General features: G+C 42.3%; 1 long non-coding RNA gene across 7 annotated transcripts in view; it reads right to left on the bottom strand.

Annotated features, from left to right (window-relative positions):
* Positions 1 to 3,304: 3,304 nt before the first annotated feature.
* Positions 3,305 to 20,570, bottom strand: part of LOC137376487 (uncharacterized) — a 36,722-nt gene continuing 19,456 nt past the window's right edge. For 2 of the 7 annotated variants that reach the window (XR_010976241.1, XR_010976239.1), the window contains exons 2-6: positions 17,243 to 19,596; positions 16,257 to 16,462; positions 9,955 to 10,038; positions 8,894 to 8,966; positions 3,305 to 4,471 (exon numbers count right to left, since the gene is read on the bottom strand). This is a non-coding gene — a long non-coding RNA (uncharacterized lncRNA). Of the gene's footprint in view, positions 4,472 to 8,893; positions 8,967 to 9,954; positions 10,039 to 16,256; positions 16,463 to 17,242; positions 19,597 to 19,991; positions 20,129 to 20,570 lie in introns of those variants that run through there. The other 5 variants (XR_010976244.1, XR_010976245.1, XR_010976240.1 and 2 more) reach the window with 5 other exon arrangements.

The raw sequence follows: 20,570 nt of genomic DNA, 5'->3' as shown, positions 1-20,570 counted from the left end.
TAATAAATCTGCCTCCAGAAACACAGCAACCCAGTTCGTTCTCCAAGTGGCCTTGGGAGCATAGTGCTGGTGAGCAGCACCCAGTACCATTAACCACGTACTTACATTTGCACGTACAAATCATTTTATTGTATAACTGATCCATTCTTGTTGCAATGTCTTTGGGGCAGGTTCTGCAGCAGGGGAACTAGATTATGTTACAGGGATGCTTGCAAAGGCCACTGTTCTGCAACAGAAGCAAAAAGCTAGCTTCTTCTCCCATTGACTGGATGACCCGCCAGTGTAAAATCTGCTGACCTGAGAATGTGGTGGAGGCAGGCTCAATCGAAGCATTCAAAAGGGAATTAGACTGTTGCCTGAAAAGGAAGAATGTGCAGGGTTATGGGGAGAAGGCGGGGGAATGGCATTAGATGAATAGCTCATTCGCAGAGCTGGTGCAGACACGATCGGCCAACTGGCCTCCTTCTGCACGAAACAGTTCTGTGATTCTGTGAATTTCCTCCTATTTCCCTTATTAGCCAAGCTGGGTGGTTTGGAGGCCACGAGATTGGCTCACCACCACTGCGGCGGAGAGAAATTCAATTTCTGGTGCAGCATTTAGAAGGCTGCAGCCACTTGGAGGTCAAAATTACTTCTAAGCAAAATGGTGCAAAGTAAAGCAGCTTTAAGGATGTCAGCATCTGAAAGCACCCACAAATTCTCCGATGCTTCCATGGAGGTGCAGCTGGCTGAACCGAGGGCAAGAGGTCTCATAAGGGAATGGTACAGGCTGTCTGGAAGAAAGTGGCAGAGGCTGTCAGTGCAGCATGTACCAGAGTGTAGGAAGATGTTTAATGATTTTTTTTTTAATATTCGATCCTGGGATGTGGTCATCGCTGGCTAGACCAGCATTTATTGCCCATCCCTAATTGCCCGTGAGAAGGTGGCGGTGAGTTGCCTTCTTGAACCGCTGCAGTCCATGTGGGGTAGGTACACCCACAGTGCTGTTAGGAAGGGAGTTCCAGGATTTTGACCCAGCGACAGTGAATAAACGGTGATATAGTTGCAAGTCAGGATGGTGTGTAGCTTGGAGGGGACCTTGCAGGTGGTGGTGTTCCCATGTATCTGCTGCCCTTGTCCTTCTAGGTGGTAGAGGTTGCGGGTTGGAAGGTACTGTCTAAGGAGCCTTGGTGCATTGCTGCAGTGCATCTTGTAGATGGTACACACTGCTGCCACTGTGCGTCAGTGGTGGAGGGAGTGAATGTTTGTGGATGGGGTGCCAATCAAGTGGGCTGCTTTGTCCTGGATGGTGTCAAGCTTCTTGAGTGTTGTTGGAGCTGCACCCATCCAGGCAAGTGGAGAGTATTCCATCACACTCCTGACTTGTGCCTTGAAAATGGCCGATAGGCTTTGGGAGGTCAGGAAGTGAGTTATTTGCCACAGAATTCCTAACCTCTGACCTACTCTTGTAGCCACAGTATTTATATGGCTACTCCAGTTCTTTTTCTGGTCAATGGTAACCCCCAGGATGTTGATAGTGGGGGATTCAGTGATCATAATACCGTTGAATGTCAAAAGGAGATGGTTAGATTCTCTCTTGTTGGAGATGGTCATTGCCTGGCACTTGTGTGGGGTGAATGTTACTTGCCACTTATCAGCCCAAGCCTGGATATTGTCCTGGTCTTGCTGCATTTCTACATGGACTGCTTCAGTAACTGAGGAGTCGTGAATGGTGCTGAATATTGTGCAATCATCAACTGAAGATCTCACTAGGTGACCAAGGTAAATTAAAACCCTACTGACGCCACGCATCCTCGACCACTCAGACAGCTTCACTCATCTCTTTATTTAGCATACTCTTACTCTCTCAGCACCTGTATTCACCTCAGCAATACCCTGCAGCAGTTCTTACCACCACTGATACAGTGGCAATAATTATTTGAGGAGGAAATGGAAAGGAATGGAGTGGAATGGTTAGATACACCCCCTTGACCCATTTAGATGAGGCACATAAGGTACTCACAGGCCTTAAAGGGAGCTGGCCTTTCTTTTAGAAGGAGATTGCAGGTGCAATTATTTTGTGGTGGATTTGAGGCAGTAGCCTTTAAGAACATATTTTACTGCAATGACTTCCTTTAATCTGTGCCAAAACTGGTGGTAATTCCAAGGAGAATCCAAGCCAAGGTATCACATTTAATTCATCATGAGACCTTTTACTCCAACTACATTTACCAGGAACTGTGTGCTTTTTGCATGTTTTCATTTTGTTTTGTCTTTTAGAGCTGGGGAGTTTTGACTATTTCTGATCGATTTAAACATCACCCTGAGACACCAAGGTAATCATGAAGAGCTTGAAACTCAGATGCTTTGAAATTGCATTCTGCATTGTTGGCAGTGCAACATGCAACACATTTGTTTAAATTCCTTTGTCTACTATTACAACAAATATTTTAATGTGAAAAATGTAATAATATACCAAATGTGATTTCAAAGTAGGGGGTGAACGTCATGAAGGCCCCAGGCATGAATAAGCCAATCACTTGAATTATTCATGAGATGTTATCCCTTGCCCGGATGCTAGAAAAATAAGAATTAATAGGGATGGCTTTCCTCCAGGGCTAAACAGTGGTGCAAATTCAGTGTGGCAGAACGTACACCCAGCCCATGCCTACTCCGCTGTTACTGGAAGGTTTACCAGGGTCAGGCTTATTCAAATAATTATGGCGGTCTTCCGGCCTGTATCTGGGAGTGGGAGCACACCTCGGGGGAGGGAAGAGAGAGACTGTTGCACAGCAGGGCCTGAACACAATGTGGCCAATTGCTTTCAAGGCAGCTAAAGAGGAGGCAGGAGTGTTTTTAAAAAAATTAAAGTTTCATGAAGCTTCATGTAGAGTCAATCACACCCCATTGAACTCCATGCCTGTCAGGCATTTGAAATATAAATTTTGCCCTAGTATTCAGCATTCCCAAGGTGCATATGTGGGAAAATACTTTGAATGCTGTACCCACATCATTTGCCTATCATTACAATAAGCCCACCCACATCTGAACGCCTGGCATCAGTTCTGATGTGAAATCCTGGAAGTGGCAGCAGAAACCAAAGGAAAATCACCCCCAGTATGTCTAATATATCACAAGTAAACCAAGATTTATGAAAACAATATATACACCCATCAGCCTCCACTGAGAACCCAATATTGAAAAATCTGCACACAAACTGCACTTTGATGTAATTTTTACATTCCCACAGTCCAAGTGGCATAATTTACGACACTGAGGAAAATGTAATCAAGTTGTTTATTCAAGAAGAACATACATACAATAGAGCCTTTCTAAAATATCCAAAAAGACCACATTCCTCTACCAATTTACCATCCATTAAAAAGAAGTTTCCAGAAAAAATGCAGTATATTTTAGCACATAAGGTGACAATGGGTATGGTTTTACCACCAATAAAACACAAGATTATATATTCTGTACTTATTGAGAAACCTAAGTGAAGGGCCAAAGGCCATGCCCATGGTACCACCAAAGCTGAAAAGAGTAGGAGAGGATCTTCCATTCTGCCTGGTGTAGTAGCAGGAATAATGAAAAGTGGACTTTAGGCCCACCTAAATGGCTGTTCCTGCACTAGCTTCAGGACTTCAGGCTTAAGCTTTAGCACATTATCTATCCCACGTGACCTGCTAGGATTCAATTATCATTCGCTGGGAGCTTTGTGGAGGGGGACTTTAAAGAGCTGCAGCAACTTTTTAAAGGGAAGGATGATTTTACCTGTTCTCAAAAGTAAAAGCAGTAAAAAAAAAATGAGAGCAGGGTTGTGGCAGAACTCAAAATTCACAAATGTAGCTCTGGACTTGATGCTCCAGGAAGGGCAGAAAAGGAAGTTCGTCCTGTCTGCCACTCAAGAGCACCCTGACCTCGGGAAAGGGGGTGCTAAGTACCTAAATAACAGTGATGCATATGATAAATACTACCCAGAAAACAAGGGAGCAATTGAGATAGAAGTTTCATAACCGGAAAACATTTGCCATGGTAGAGCTACCCAACTGTACTTTCCGTCAGGTAGATGGGCAAAGTACGTATGCCACAAAGTATTTCCTCACATTGTTAAAATTAATTACTGCCCATGCAAAAGATTCAGAATACTTGACAGCTCTTTGAATACTTACCATTTATGTTTATGCTGCTGCAGGGTATACATTCAAGCAGCAACTTACAATTGGAACTGTTAACATACTGATATTTGAAAAAAGGAAAACTAATCTTTCTTATAAAAGTGAACCACATGATGTATCTCAATCCACTCTTGCATAACTTCTGGCAGAATGGGAATTTATGTGTCACTTCCAACATCTCAAGAATATTGCTGCAAAATGTAGTTCCGTAGTCCCGCTGCTTGGTGCAAAGAATTAACGGCGAGAGTCCGCTCCCGACAACTTCCATGCTTGGAAGGATGATAAGGTGGGTGTGCCATGCACATGTCAGAAGCCTGCAGAGTGGGCAGATCATGATATCAGTCAGTGTTTAATGCTGATTTGGCACCCAACCTGCCATTTTGGACCTCGCAGGTCCTGTTAACACTCTCTCTTAAACAGCTGAACATGTATTCAACAACAATTTCTACGCCTCAGGATCCTACAAGCTGGAGCCAGTGACTTTGCCAACATTTCTCAGTTCACAGTGCATCGCTGTACCTGGGAGGTCACCGAGACCCAGTACATATGGACAAGGGACTTCATTGTCTTCTCTCTAAGAGCTGCACAAAATGTGTGATAATGAATTGGAAGCCCGTTTTACACCGCACCCAGTTTTATTTTCCATTGACTTCAGTGTAAAACAGATGGTGTATTCACCATTCTCCAGTTTGTGCTACTTCTGAAGACTAATTTACCCCATTGCTTAACTGGGGTTGCTCTGTTGTGTCGATCTTAGGAATAAATAGGATATCCAATTAAAGTCTTTCACACTCCTTCACATTGGCTTAGTTCACTTATAAATGTGTGTGGAAAGGGGGTGGAAAGTAGTTTACCCCTTCATAAAATTATTGAGGAGTATTTTAAAGAATGTTTTTTGGATAGAAATTGCAGATGTATTAAATTAATGTTTCATGTCAGTTTGAATGAACAGATATTGTGGACAAATTCCAGGCCCCATCAAACTGGATCAGAAATTTCTAACATATCCAGAGGTCAGTGCAGCATATGTCATGAAGAAATTCATCCAGATGTCTTGCAACCAAACTCCTCAAGGCAATCAGTGAGGAAATAGATGAAAGGCCTTGTTAGTTTTATTAGGAGCCCATATAACTACAGACTGCTTTACCTGAGATATGGAGAACAGTGAATATTATTTCAATATTCAAACAGAGAGTGAATTGTATTCCAGTTACTCCTTCAGTAATCACAAATTGAATATTTGGACAGATGTATTCTGTGAGCCCATCATTTCCAGGAATCTGCTTGGCAGGGACAAGCTGAGAGTCAGCAGAGTGACTGATGAAGTTGTTGCCACATTTCACTAGAGTTACACTGGCTTTCCGATGTGGCTAAGTATGACGGTGGGCAGATAAAGCCAGAAAAAAGTGCAGGCACGTTTTGGATCTTAGAAATAGGGCACTGAGATAATAATAAATTTCTACAAGTAATGGTTAGGCCACAGTTGGAGCACTGTGTGCAGTTGTGGGTACCTCCATCACAGAAAAGCGTTTAAAACCATAGAGAATGTAACCGTAGGATGATGCCAGCACTGGCAAACTATAGTTATGAGGAGAAATTTGAGATACTGGGACTATTCCCACTGATGCAAAAATGGGGAAGAGGAGATTTAAAAGAGGTTTTTAAAATGATGGAAGGGTTAGAAAGAGTATTTCCCAAACTATTTCCATTTCTGGTTGAGGAATCATTGATGAAGATCACCATTTTAAAACTGACACCACAAGAGAACAACGAAAGAGTTTAGATAGAATATATTTATGCAGAGAGTTGTTTGAATATGGAATCTATTCCCACAATAAGTAGCGGAGGCAGGAATTACTGAATGCTTTCAAAGAAGAGTGGATATATATTTGAAGTGGGGAACAAACAGTCCTATGGGGAGAAAGAAAATGCAATGGGATTAAATTTGGATTAAGAGCCAGCATAGACACAATGGGCCAAATTCCCTTCTTCCATGCTGTAAACGTCTATGGTCCTACATTATGTGATTGTATTACACATATATTTATAGTGTTAATTTATATGTTCACAATCTTGGAGCAGAGCTTCACCTGCCAGGAGCCTGTCTCAGAAATGAATTGACAGAAAATCCTGTGGGATCTCCTGTCTTCCATTCAAATTTCCTGATGTATGCAGGGAAACTCAGTGTTTAAAGCACAAGTTCATTAAATTACCCTTTATATATTTTATTAACTATAGATAGAGTTCACTCACTTTTAAAATGGCAAAGCATTGTTTACCAGTGCTGATCACTTAGAAATTATGTTGTTAGCATGCCACAGAGCATCCAGGGGCCCCCATTCTAAATCAGGTGTTCTTCTTTCAATACAATTCCAACTTGACCTAAACTGAACTTGGCTGTTTTTCCAGGATCAACTGATTTTAATAAGCTGGGTGAGCACCAGACGGGGAATACTGTCTGAGAATGGTTGCTTGCTTGCCCCAAATCAAAGCAGAGAGTTTGAGCAAGTCTTAAAAGCCCGAGGAGAGCAAATTCATGGCAGGTTCTAGGACTTCTAGCTGTTATCAGAAAGAGCAATGATTTCCAAATGGCCAAATGATCCCCAGTTTGCCAGTGGAGCCGTGCTGTACCCTAAAAGTAAGATAACAACTTACCATACGCACCAGGCAGTTGCTGCCAACCCCTCTGATCTAAAAGGATAATTCCGTAACCTCTAACACTCAATTTCCTTGCATACACTTTTCTCTTCTGGTGGACTCTGTGTGGAATCTCTGGAAAATGATGTGGGAAGCACTATAACATCACTTCATATCATTTACACACCTTTTAAATGACGGGGAATATCCATATAAATGTGCAAGAAGCACAAAAGGGGCAGATGACAAGTTTTATAGGCCTCTGCTCTAATTTCCTTTGACTAATGCCCCATAAGCTATTGTGCATAGGATAAGGCATAGGAAAATAGACCTTGAATTATTTTGGATGGTGAATACAAGTTTCAGTGCCCTCTATATTAATTATCTTTTTAGTTAACCATACACTGACGTTAATTTTGACTTTATGCAAGAGTGTAAAACAGGTGTTAATGAATCAGCAGCCCAATTCTTTTTCCCATCAATTTCAATGGGCTCCTTTGGCTCGATCACCCATTCTGAGTAAGTACGGTGCAGGCCTTGACCATTTCCAACCTAAAATGTTCCTTTAAAAATAGCGTTGGCTGCGTCATTGGAATGATAATGCCAGTAAGGCACGAGAGAGCTGGGACTTGGAAGCAATTGGAGTGGGTCTTGGCACACTGAAGAAAGTCTAGAAACCTCTAGGGTGCCCTCAGTTAAATTATTATGGGGGGGAGGTGTAGGGTGGTGAAACTGGGACCTAAAATCATTGAGAAGCATCCTGGGCCTAGGAGTACATACTGTGGACATGAAAACACTCAGGAAGTGGACCAGGCAGCAGAAGTAGACTGGGAAGTGGGCAGCATAGGCAGAGAAGTGAGTGAAGAATGCAGGCAAGCTAGTGAACAAAGAACATCAGCAGAATTAATTGCAAACATTAAACAGATATGACTAAATTCTTCACTGCATATGCTCATATCAGCTTGGTGCAGCTCGTGGCACCTCTGAGTCAGAAGATTGTAAGTCCTAAGCTCCATACCAAGACATTAATACATAATTTAGACTGATGCTTCAGTGCAGTGCTGAAGGAGTGCTGCAAGGTCGGTGGGATTGGGGGGTTTAGTTTAGTTTAGTTTAGAGATCCGGCACTGAAACAGGCCCTTCGGCCCACCGAGTCTGTGCCGACCATCAACCACCCATTTATACTAATCCTACATTAATTCCATATTCCTACCACATCCCCACCTGTCCCTATATTTCCCTACCACCTACCTATACTAGGGGCAATTTCTACTGGCCAATTTACCCATCAACCTGCAAGTCTTTGGCATGTGGGAGGAAACCGGAGCACCCGGAGGAAACCCACGCAGACACAGGGAGAACTTGCAAACTCCACACAGGCAGCTCCCAGAATTGAACCCGGGTCGCTGGAGCTGTGAGGCTGCGGTGCTAACCACTGCGCCACTGTGCCGTTTACTGAAGAGCAATCAGTGCTCATGGCACCATAGAACCAGACCCCAGCAAGGAGTTGCATCTTTGAGGAGAAGGGAGTAAAATCATCAGAGAAACTCAGGGAGAAAATAAAAAAAAGACTGAAATAAGTAATCATAATGAAAAATTGAACATGGGAGCACCATTTGTGGAATTTTCTCGACTGCATTGCAAATAAAAGGCAAGTTCGAGCCTACATCTAACTTACACACAATTTGGAATTATCCCATTCCTTTGATGTAACTTCATAATGAAGAATTCTGTTTCTAACAATAAAATTAATTTTTGAACTATTGAACAAAACAAGACCATTAATCCATTTTTAATGATATTCGTTAACGAACCCTAACATAAGCGTGATTCATTATTTTGATTTAGCACTCACTGGAACACGCCACACTGTTCTATACCACTTTATGGAAAGAGGAAAGGAAGAAAGAATTGCAATGAGGTCAGACAATTCTCCACAGGGAAAAAGAAATGGAAAATTGGAGACAGATAATCCTTGGCCACCTGGCGCGCATCTCAATAGCAGGTCACACAGTGGAGAAGAAGAATGCACATTGGGAAAAACATAAACAAAAATGAGGAAATTAAGCAGCAGACATAGTGTTGAGTGAATGATGTACCTAACTGAAGTATTTAGTCCATAGAGATCCATATGTCGGTGCTGTCCTTACTGCCAGGAGGTGGGTTCACAATCTTTTAAGGGATGAAAAAAAATCATGAGGTTCTTTACTAAGTCACAGTAAACAATGCATATTCAATCACATTGCAAAAAAATAATAATCATGCTATTGCAATCATTCTGTGAGCCAGCAATACAAACAATGTAATACATGCCACTCCTTTTGAGCTAGAAGTCAATAGATAAAAAGGACTTTGACCCATATCGTAAACAGTCACCAACAGAAATCAGATTGGACTCTACAAAGTCAAAATTTAAAGAATAAGGACAGTCTAATCAGTAAATTACAAACAACTGTAAAAATACATTTTAAGAGTAAACAGCTGAACTACAGTTCAGCCCTGATTAGTGGAGTTTTTTTTTTCTGTGTCTGGGCTCATAGCAATGGAAAATTCCATTCCTGCTCCAGTTTATGTGCAGCTTTATCTTGCCATCTTTAATGTTCTCAAGCATTTCAGGCACACATAATGAAAATACAATCGCATTGACGAGAAGAAGGATTCTCTATGGAATTCATTAAAATGTCATTTTGCTCTTAAATAATGTTATTACAGGCTCAAAGTTGTCTGTACTGGGGACTGTACATTTCTTAATAAAGGCTGTATGGATTTATTGTGAAATCCAATTAGGTGTGTTTGCCATCTTTTAATCCATGCAGTTTTATGTTTTATCTTGAAAGCAATAAATCTTGCTTTTGCCCTGGCCATCAGCCATCTTGCCCTTTGGCTTTTCTCCCAATCCAGCTAACAAAGCACAGTGCAATTAATCTTTGCCAAATTGGCTAAATTAACAAAATGAATCATTATGTACATATGCAGCAGTGATAGTTTGTTTGTAATAAATGTTTATACAGTCTGAAATGTTGCATAACTGAAGTTTGGCTACTTTTTGGCTAGAAACATTCAAACTTCCAAAGGGATCTGCAGTAGAAAGTCCATAAAAGACACATAATAGTCTGCTTGTTGAAACTTGAGAACAGGTATTAGACGCTAAATTGCCTACCTCTAGTACTTAAACCTGCTTGCTTTTCATTCAGCTGTTTGTCAACTTGGATTTCCTTTCAATCTCTTGCTATCCAGCTGAGTTCTTTTAAAAAAAAGCAGAAAACATTCTATCTATTTACTTAAACACAAGTGGACTCAGCTTGGAAAACCAGAAAAAGATTGCTTGATTGAGAAGGACTTACTCAAAGTTTTCAACACAAGATATGAAGCTTTTGACTGAAACCAATATAAACTCCAAAACCTTCACCCAAATTAAATTATATATTTTATAATAAAGAAATATAAACATATTTTAGTGTTAATATTTGGCAGCAGTATGCTCCATGCACCTCAATTCCTTTCAGGCAGACAAGCATTGCAACAAAGTACCTTACAGTCCCCATCACATTGAGGGTGCATTGGTGTTAACGGAATTAGCCTGGAATAAGCTTTGGATAGTGTTTTATCTTTCAGAGAAATCAAGAGAGAACGGGAACAGAGAAGGAAACAAATGGCTAACTAGATTCCAATTCTGTTCCACAGCTATTATTAACAAAATTTAACATGGAGAGGGAGGGCAGCAGGGAAGTGCTCCTGGTCCTTGGCCAACATTTATCCCTCAGACAATACTTAAAACAGATGACCTGGTTATTTATTTGATTGCTGTCCATGCGACCTTGCTGTGTGCAAATTGGCTGTTGTGTTGTACACATGACTGCACTTCAAAAGTACTTAATTAGTTGTAAAGTACTTTGGGATGTCTTGAGATCATGGAAGGTGCTATATAACTACAAGTCTTTCTTTCTTGATATAGTATCATATATTAAGAAAGTTAATAACCAATCTTATATGTGATTTTTATGTATTTGCTGGTCTTGCTAGATTACTTTTATGAATGAACATCTAAATTGGCTACATGGAAATGTTTGCAAAGTGGTTAATTTAGAATATAGTTTTCAGAAAACCCGAGCATTTCTTTACAGGCCATATATGTGCTTCTGTTCACTGAACACACTGTCAGTTTTAAAATTCCAATCCTAAAACACCTGAAGAAATATCTGAAACTGGTATTGCAGAGACATACATGTGAGCAACTGAAAGCACAAAACTTTGTTGTGCAAATTTTCTCTGCTTCTCCCTCCTGAAGAGATTGACTGTTGCTGCTTTACAGTCCTATGAGTACCAGCTCACCCACTAATGTTTTGGCAAATGGCCATCCTTCATTGTGAACTTAGACAGTAAGTTCTGGCTGTTTATCCAGCTTGGCAAGGATCACAAATGACCCCATTCCTTTTCATACCTGACATTCACACATGTACCTTTTCCAGCACCACCTAAGTCAGGACCCTAACATCAATAGTAGCACTACTGTGACCCAGTTAAAAATATCTGCCTCAGCACAGGCTAGGAATGAAGTCTGAAGTTTGTGGTCTTAATGGCTCATTTCTGCACTGCTTTTACCAAATGGGTTTTCAGGGTTAAGAGCACAAGATGTTCTAAGACAAGGAGAGTGTGTAAAGAGTTATAGAGTCATAGAGTAATACAACACAGAAACAGGCCCTTAACCCATCATGTCTGTGCCGGCCATCAAACACCTAGTTATTCTAATCCCATTTTCCAGCACTTGGCCTGTAGCCTTGTATGTTATGGCGTTTCAAGTGCTCATCTAAATACTTCTTAAATGTTGTGAGGGTTCCTGCCTCTACCACACCTTCAGGCAGTGTGTTCCAGATTCCAACCACCCTCTGGGTTAATTTTTTTTTCCCTCAAATCCCCTCCAAATCTCCTGCCCCTTACCTTAAATCTATGCCCCCTGGTAATTGACCCCTCCACTAAGGAAAAACATTTCTTCCTATCTATCCTATCAATGCCCCTCATAATTTTGTATACTTCAATCAGGTCCCTCCTCAGCCTTCTCTGCTCTAAGGAAAACAACCCTAGCCTATCCATGCTCTCTTCATAGCTGAAATGCTCCAGCCCAGGCAACATCCTGATGAATCTCCTCTGCACCCTCTCCAGTGCAATCACATCCTTCCGATAGTGTGGTGACCAGAACTGTACACAGATGACACGAAAATTGGTGGTGTTGTAAATAGTGAGAAGGAAAGCCTTAGATTACAGGACTATATAAATGGACTGGTAAGATGGGCAGAACAGTGGCAAATGGAATTTAATCCTGAGAAGTGTGAGGTGATGCATTTTGGGAGGACTAACAAGGCAAGGGAATATACAATGGATGGTAGGACCCTAGGAAGTACAGAGGGTCAGAGGGACTTTGGTGTACTTGTCCATAGATCACTGAAGGCAGCAGCACAGGTAGATAAGGTGGTTAGGAAGGCATATGGGATACATGCCTTTATTAGCCAAGGCATAGAATATAAGAGCAGGGAGGTTATGATGGAGCTGTATAAAATGCTGGTTAGGCCACAGCTGGAGTACTGTGTACAGTTCTGGTCACCACACTATAGGAAGGATGTGATTGCACTGGAGAGGGTGCAGAGGAGATTCACCAGGATGTTGCCTGGGCTGGAGCATTTCAGTTATGAAGAGAGACTGAAAAGGCTAGGGTTGTTCTCCTTAGAGCAGAGAAGGCTGAAGGGGGACCTGATTGAGGTATACAAAATTATGAGGGGAATTGATAGGATAGATAGGGAGAAACTTTTTCCTTTAGCGGAGTGGTCAATAACAAGGGCGCATAGATTTAAGGTAAGGGGCAGGAGGTTTAGAGGGATTTGAGGAAAAAATTTCACTCAGAGGGTGGTTGGAATTGAGAATGCACTGCCTTAAGAGGTGGTAGAGGCAGGAACCCTCACAACATTTAAGAAATATTTAGATGATCACTTGAGATGCCATAGCATACAAGGCTACAGGCCAAGTGCTGGAAAATGGGATTAGAATAGATAGGTGCTTTATGGCCGGCACAGACATGATGGGCCTAAGGGCCTGTTTCTGTGCTGTATAACTCTGACTCTATGACTGAGTACTCCAGCTGTGGCCTAACCAGCATTTTATACAGCTCCATCATAACCTCCCTGCTCTTATATCCTATGCCTCGGCTAATAAAGGCAAGTATCCCAAATCCCTTCCTAACCACCTTATCTACCTGTGCTGCTGCCTTCAGTGATCTATGGACAAGTACACCAAAGTCCCTCTGATCCTCTGTACTTCCTAGGGTCCTACCATCCATTGTATATTCCCTTGCCTTGTTAGTCCTCCCAAAATGCATCACCTCACACTTCTCAGGATTAAATTCCATTTGCCACTGCTCTGCCCATCTTACCATCTCATCTATATCATCCTGTAATCTAAGGCTTTCCTCCTCACTATTTACGACACCACCAATTTTCGTGTCATCTGAGAACTTACTGATCATACCTCCTATATTCACGTCAAAATCATTAATGTACACTACAAACAGCAAGGGTCCCAGCACCAATCCCTGCAGTACACCACTTGTCACAGGCTTCCACTTGCAAAAACAACCCTCAACCATCACCCTCTGCCTTCTGCCACTAAGCCAATCTTGGATCCAATTTGCCAAATTGCCCTGGATTACAGGGGCTCTTACCTTCTTAACCAATTCCCCATGCGGGACCTTATCAAAAGCCTTACTGAAGTCCATGTAGACTACACCAACTGCTTTACCCTCATCTACACATCCAGTCACCTCCTTGAAAAATTCAATCAAGTTTGTTAGACACGATCTCCCCCTGACAAAGCCATGCTGACTATCCCTGATCAATCCCTGCCTCTCCAAGTGGAGATTAATCCTGTCCTTCAGATTTTTTTCCAATAGTTTCCCTGATGTTAGACTCACTGGCCTGTAATTACCTGGTTTATCCCTGCTAACTTTCTTGAATAATGGTACCACTTTTGCTTTTGTCTTCTTTGAAAACTTCATATGACATGTAAAACTTTATCAAATGCCTTTAAAACCCAAGTCAAATGCATCCAGCAGATAGCCCTCATCCATTAATTTAGTTATCTCCTGAAAGAATTCCACTAGTTTCATGAAGCATGAGTCATTCATTCTAAACCCATTCTGATTACTCTCATTAGGCCCTTTGTAACTCCTTAGATGAATATTGATATTTTTCATAAAATGGTCTTGACCACTTTCCCATCCCAGGTCTTTAGCTATAATTCCCTGATTGCTATCTCAGACGATTTTTGAATACGAAAGCTAATCGAGCCACCTTCGAGTCCACAAATAAAGCCTCTGTATTTATGAAACTCTTACAAATATTAACAAGAACATTACCTTTTTCCTCAGTGATTTCCTTCAGGATTCTGGGACATATTCCATCTGGTCGGATGTACCCTGAGAGTTTAATGGTCCCAGAGCATTGTAAGATTTTAATGCCTTGAATGTTTTCATAATAAATGCTTTAATCATCACTACGTGGGCGATAAATTCCTGAACACCTTTGCCTAGAAATTCATTTGTGCCACCCTTGTTTATCAGGTGCATAAGCCACCAATATGGTGGGCAGGAATCATATGCTTATTTTGAGCTAGATGTGCGCCACCCGCCATATTGGATCGGGCTTGGTAATCCTCATACAATTTCAAACTCTCACATATTTGAATAACTAATATGAGCTGCAATTGCCCATTAACCCATTCAAAAGTAAGCAAGGTTATACATTAAAACACAACATATTTATTATGTATAATAATAATACTTGTATTTATGTAGCATCTTATATGTCAAAATCCCTTAAAGCATTTTACAAAATGAACTACTTTTTATGAGCAATAATTATACTGTATTCATGAAAATCATGAAGTTTGTTGGCATTTAGCCTAAACATCCTGTTCCTCCACCACTGGTGTACAGTGACTGCAGTGTGTACTATCTACATCCCCTGCAGCAACTTGCCAAGGCTTCTTTGACAGCACCTCTCAAACCCACAACCTCCATCACATAGAAGGACATCCACACAATTATTGTTGACACAAAACTGGACAAGAAAAGATCAGCTGCTTGTAAACAGAATGTCAACCCAATTTCATCTAGAAAGACTTGCATTTATATGGCGCCTTTCACAATGTCCCAAAGCAATGAAGTACTTTTAAAGTTTAGACACTTGTAATGCAGCCACTTTGTGCACAGCAAACTCCCACAAATAGTAATTAAATAAATAAGCAGATCAACTGTTTCACATTCTGATGAAAGTTCACAGACCTAAAACTTTAAGCTCAGTTTCTCTCTCACAGATTCTGCCAGAGTTGCTGAGTATTTCCAGCATTTTCTGTTTCCACATGTGTTTTAGCTGTTGGTTGAGGGATAGATATTGGCCAGGACACCAGGAGAACTCCCCTGTTCTTCTTCAAATAGTGCCATGGGATCTTTTACACCCACCTGAAAGAGCAGACGGGGCCTCAATTTAATGTCTCATCCAAAAGGTGGCAACTCTGACAGTACAGCACTCCCTCAGTACTACATCAAAATGTCAGCCTAGATTTTGTGCTCAAGCCTCTGGAATAGATCTTGCACCCACAAGAGAGTGAGAGTGCTGTCACTGAGCCACAGCTGACATCCAACTAGTCAGAAAAGAGGTTAGCGGAGAATTTTTCCTGATCTCCTGCCATAGTTTTAGTGGAGGATGAGCAGAACCCCTGAAGAAACAGCATAAACAGCCATATTTTAGATGTTTTCACCATTTCTCTGGAGGTCCCACTGATTTTCTGCCAAAGTTACAGCAGGAGATCAGGGGGATTCCATAGAAATTCCAGATGATTAGCTTTATTAGGTTTGTCCATATAGGACAACTAGGACATAAGTAGGAAGTAATTATCTGTCATATTCCCTTATCATGTCAATACTTCTAACAAAGACTACACGTGCTCCGTGTGTTGACGTTCAGAAGTGGAAACTATGTAACGTAATGAACTTCGGTTTTACTCTCTCCTTTCCCTTTTTCTATTCCCCTGCCTCATACTTGTTAAATAACTCTCCTGAACTTAAAATCCCAATCTAAACACCACCTAATCAATACGTCTTAATTTATCTCATTCTCTCTTCTGTTCATTTCTACCTGAAGGGTGCCTTGGTAGCCTTGGCCTCAGTTTCTCAATAAAAATATGTTATTATCAAACCATGTTTGAGATTCAGAAATTATAGAACATTTTCTCTTCTATTAATTTCAATTCTTGAGAAAAATGACTCCTGATGAACATAATTTAAGATATCACTTTTAAAAAATAGTATTTATAGAATGTACTGATGACTTCAAATGAGTAATGGCGGGGGTGGGGGGAATTCTAGTAAGTGAACCACCTGGAGCTGAATGGATTGTGTTTTAAAAATGCAGTTACCAGCAGCTGTAACTTCCTGTGCTCTGCAATGTTGTATGTACTGCAGATTATATCAGAGCTCGTTCTCTGTAACATGGTGTCCTTTATTCAGCAGGTTCTCGTTTCCTGTTATTGTAAACTTCTATAACCTCGACACGCCCTGCCGCTGGCATACAGTGTTCAAATCTTTATGTTATGCTGCTTGGTTTTACCATAATTCCCCTCCCCTGGGAAGAGTAAACAAGAATTTCATGAGCAAATAAAAGTTCTGCAATTCTCAGACCTGTTGTGGATACTTTTGGAGAGAAAATTTATACTGTGCACAAGTTGTGCAATTTGAAAATATTTCTGCCAATTCAAGACATGCAACTGGTGTTAAAAAATAAATGAATTCTCTAATGCAGTACAATCTAATATGCGAATTAACCCTTTAATACGGCATTCAGTCTTGTCCAAAAAGGTAATCAGATAAATTAGGTTTGGTGGGGGAAATAAAATGACAGTTTTGATAATTGGACACTTTTTTTCTCCTTCATTGCTTCAAACCCTGTTACTGTTTCATTCACCTGCAGAAAATGGGCAGGATTTTCCCTGTCCTGGAATGGCAGGATGTGAGGCGGGGGAGCTGGGAAAATAGTGAGGCTCCCGCTGCAGTCCCACCGTCGGGAAAGTCTCCTAATGGCGGAGCCAGATGTGCATCAACTGCCTGTCGAATGGAGGCGGGCAGCCAATTTAAATAATTAAAGGCTCTATTAAGGGTGTTTTTCCTCGTCCACTGGCATTCTGCCAGCAGCGGAGCAGCCCACCACCACCCCAACCAGTCCCCTTCCCCCTCCACCACAACTTCATGCAGGGGGCCTCCCTGTAGCCGTCCAGGGACCATTGAATCTGGAGGCTCCGTGCCCCAAAGATGCAGCCGCGAGCAGAGAAAGCCACCCCCATGGCCCCAGTGGGCCATCTGGAGGTGTCTGCCTCCTTGGCCCATCTCAATTTAAATTTTTTCTTACCTCTCCGAGGGCGCTTCCATGTTGAGGCACCCTCTTGATCCCCGAGCTACCTCAGCAGCACCCACCTCTCCTGGTAGGTCTGCTGAGGCTTCAGAACTGTCGTTCCTCTGATTGGGCTGGCAGCATCGACATCACAGCCCAGAGGTGGCCGCCTCTGGTAAAATTGCTGAGCCGATCCCACCATTGGCAAGTGCGGGCTCGGGGCCCCCATTTGGTCCCGACGTCGGGGTCCCGAAACCTGCAGTAAAGTCCGGCTCAACGTTTTTAAAGCATGTTGCTCAAAATTAACATATCAGGTAATGGATGCAGGAGATTGTTCTCACAAACTGTAGAGGGTGAAATTGGTCCAGACCAGTATCGCAAAACAGACAATAGATATTTTTACATGCCAACCAATTTAAAATGGGTTGCCAAACTATTGTGAGCCTGTTTTGCATTAACAGCAAAGACCAATTTCACCCCTACTAACTACCTAACACCTACATGTCTACAGGTGCTGCAACAAATGGACATTCTCTATGTGTAAGCTTGTACAATGAGAATTCAAACCATTCAAACTTGGGGACATGATATCCAAGCTCAATCCTGTTCTCAACTGACATCCATATATATATATTCACATGCAGCTAGTATTGCTGGATAGTGATCAGGAGCAGGAGCACTAACTAACACTAACACAGAGGCACGGAGGCCAATTCTCGTGCTCCTACTGCCACCTCAATTGAGATTAGATAATTCAGCACAAACTAGAGATCAAACTGAGGATCAGGACTGTGGTATATCGCCCAATGTTCCATTTTGAGTTCAGCAGCATGAAGACAGTAACTTTCATAGAATTACCTAGGATTTATACCACAGAAACAAGCCATTCATTCCAACCAGTGTTTATGCTCCACATGAACCACTTCCTGTTTTATTTATTCCATTTCACCCTGTCAACATGTTGCTATCTCCCTCATGTATTTATCTAGCTTCCCTTTAAACGTGCCACTGTATAATCATACCTGACGTCCTCCTGTCATGCTACATTGTGAGTTTTGTGACCCATCAACTATGTGATAAATTCATGGGCTGGATTTCATGGAGGCGGCGGGGCTCCCAGCGCAGGGCTGAAAAGGTCGGGGGGGACCCTCGCCTTGGCATTTTTGTGGCCTCCCAGAGCGATCCTCCAATGTTTTAAAGCCTAAGTATCCCACGCCAGGTTCCCTGTCCCTTTAAAGATGGGGCTCTTGCCTCCAAGTGCTGCTGGCCAATCACAGGGCCGGCAGCTCAGCAGTATCGGCAGCACCACCAGGAGCGGTGGCCATTGCTGGTTCTGCAGAGGCCTTGAACCCAGCATGCCTTGTACTGAATGATTGAGACAGAAACGCAGCATGGTTAACAACATGCCCTAAATTTACTGGTTGACTAGTTTTTGGCTGTAGGTAACTTCTGTAGCAGTTGTCACAGGCAACATCTAGGGAATAGCAAAAGGAATAGAATTCAAACTGTGGTGTTGCACTCAAACAATGTGGATTTGTATCAAAGCATAAAGAAGATAATAAGTCCATTATACAAAATATTTTAAATACTTTTTTGTAACAGGTTTCTTCTTTTGGATTCCTCCGCAAAACTGACAAACAGGGAATATGACACAGAATTTCATTTAACTTTGGTGCATTTCTTACAGTTTGGCAGGAATTCTTTAAGACTCACTGTTAAGAGTAAGCGCAATACATTGTGTAGGAAGTGGTTCATTCCGGTAATTCCCTCCATAATTCCTGATTGCAACTGTGCCTTTATAGGGAGGTGCCAAGTAAAGGCCAAGCACTTTCCTAGGGGAAGGAGATGGGTGTCTGGGGGAAAAAACCACCACAGAGCACAACATGTACTGACCAGCTAAAAGCAATATTGGCAAAGACATGGAGCAGGTCACCTGCCCTCTCTCAGCTGGGGATTGCCTATGATGTAAGGAAGTCACAGAGGAAGGAGACAAAATAAATACTTTTAAAAATAACACATAAAAAGATGCACTGTTAAGACTATGCAAAGCGTACCAAAGCGTAAAGTTAGTTGGGTCTCGGTCAACTGGAGTAACTCCCCAAATATGATCCTTTTTAATGCAGCTGGCATTACAAGAAGGTAACTAAAGGATTTGTGAAATCACCAAAGAAAAAGAAGTGTTGAATAATTGTTCAAATCATATCCATTTACAAAGAGAAACATACGACCGATTCTGTTGTTCCATTCTTTGGACACCAAGCTTTACTCAGCCCTCCTACTTTCTCCTTTGTTTCACGATCCATTTCTCCTTGTATTTCTATGAAGAGGATTGGGGTGTGTTCTCCATATTAAAGGCATAATGCATGTTGTATCTGAAAAATATATGCAGATATATGTATCTGTGTTTTGTTGTTTGTTTTCTTCAAATATTGTTAAGCTGAGTACTACATGAGAACTTTGCCTCACATAAATCTCCCACTTTCCCACACTTTATCTCATTCCAAGATTGAGCTATGATGTAGCCAGAAGGTTAACAAGAGTCTATACAAGATGGCTCCTGGGCTGGAAGCTCCCTAGGAAGCTCCCTTGCTGTTCAACTCTATCCATGGCCATCTGCTCCCATCCCTAACGTTTTCTCCCCCAATCTGCCCTCTTAAACTGTTTAAATTCCCCAGGCTCTTTAAATCAGTTCATTTTAGCCCTATCTAAAAGTTAACAGTTAGTTTAGTGTATGTTACCTGGGCCCACTGCCCTCCCCCAGCCACACCTGCTCTTTGTTTTCTCAATGAAATTGATCCGGATGAAACTGACGAGCACAGCTGCCGATACTTCAATCTCCGATCCTGCTGTCTTCACAGTCCAGAGTGTCTGCAGCCACGGCATGCGGTAAGTCCATTGAGGTGAAGAAGGAGCTGCGGGACCCGAGAGAAGTCCTGTGAAAAGGTGCCCCGAACACCCAAAACATCCACGAACGGCCCCCCCGGCCGCAACTTCAAAGCGCCCGCGGGAGATGGCTCGGAGAGCATCTGCAGCGCACTGTCGGCAATGCTGCATGCCTTTATTTAAACCACTGCAAAAAAAAAAAACCCTTAGCAAATGTAATCACCTCTAAGTCTGCCAAATGATGCTTCACCTCCCGAAGGACGTGGATGAGCTTTCCGGACGTCGATGGTGGGCACTGAGGAAATGGCTTATTACCTGCACCAGATTCCACCCCCCCCCCTCCACCCCCCCCCACCCCCGTCCCCTTCCCTGCTCCACCCTCTCAGCTCACCCCCTCACAACCCCGTCCCAGCCCGCCCCCCCCTCGCACCATCTTCACCCCGCACCCCCTTCCCCTGCACCC

The sequence above is a fragment of the Heterodontus francisci genome, chromosome 13 (genome assembly GCF_036365525.1).
Source record: "Heterodontus francisci isolate sHetFra1 chromosome 13, sHetFra1.hap1, whole genome shotgun sequence".
Taxonomy (NCBI): Eukaryota; Metazoa; Chordata; class Chondrichthyes; order Heterodontiformes; family Heterodontidae; genus Heterodontus; species Heterodontus francisci.
This window is presented reverse-complemented; position numbering and strand designations above follow the sequence as displayed.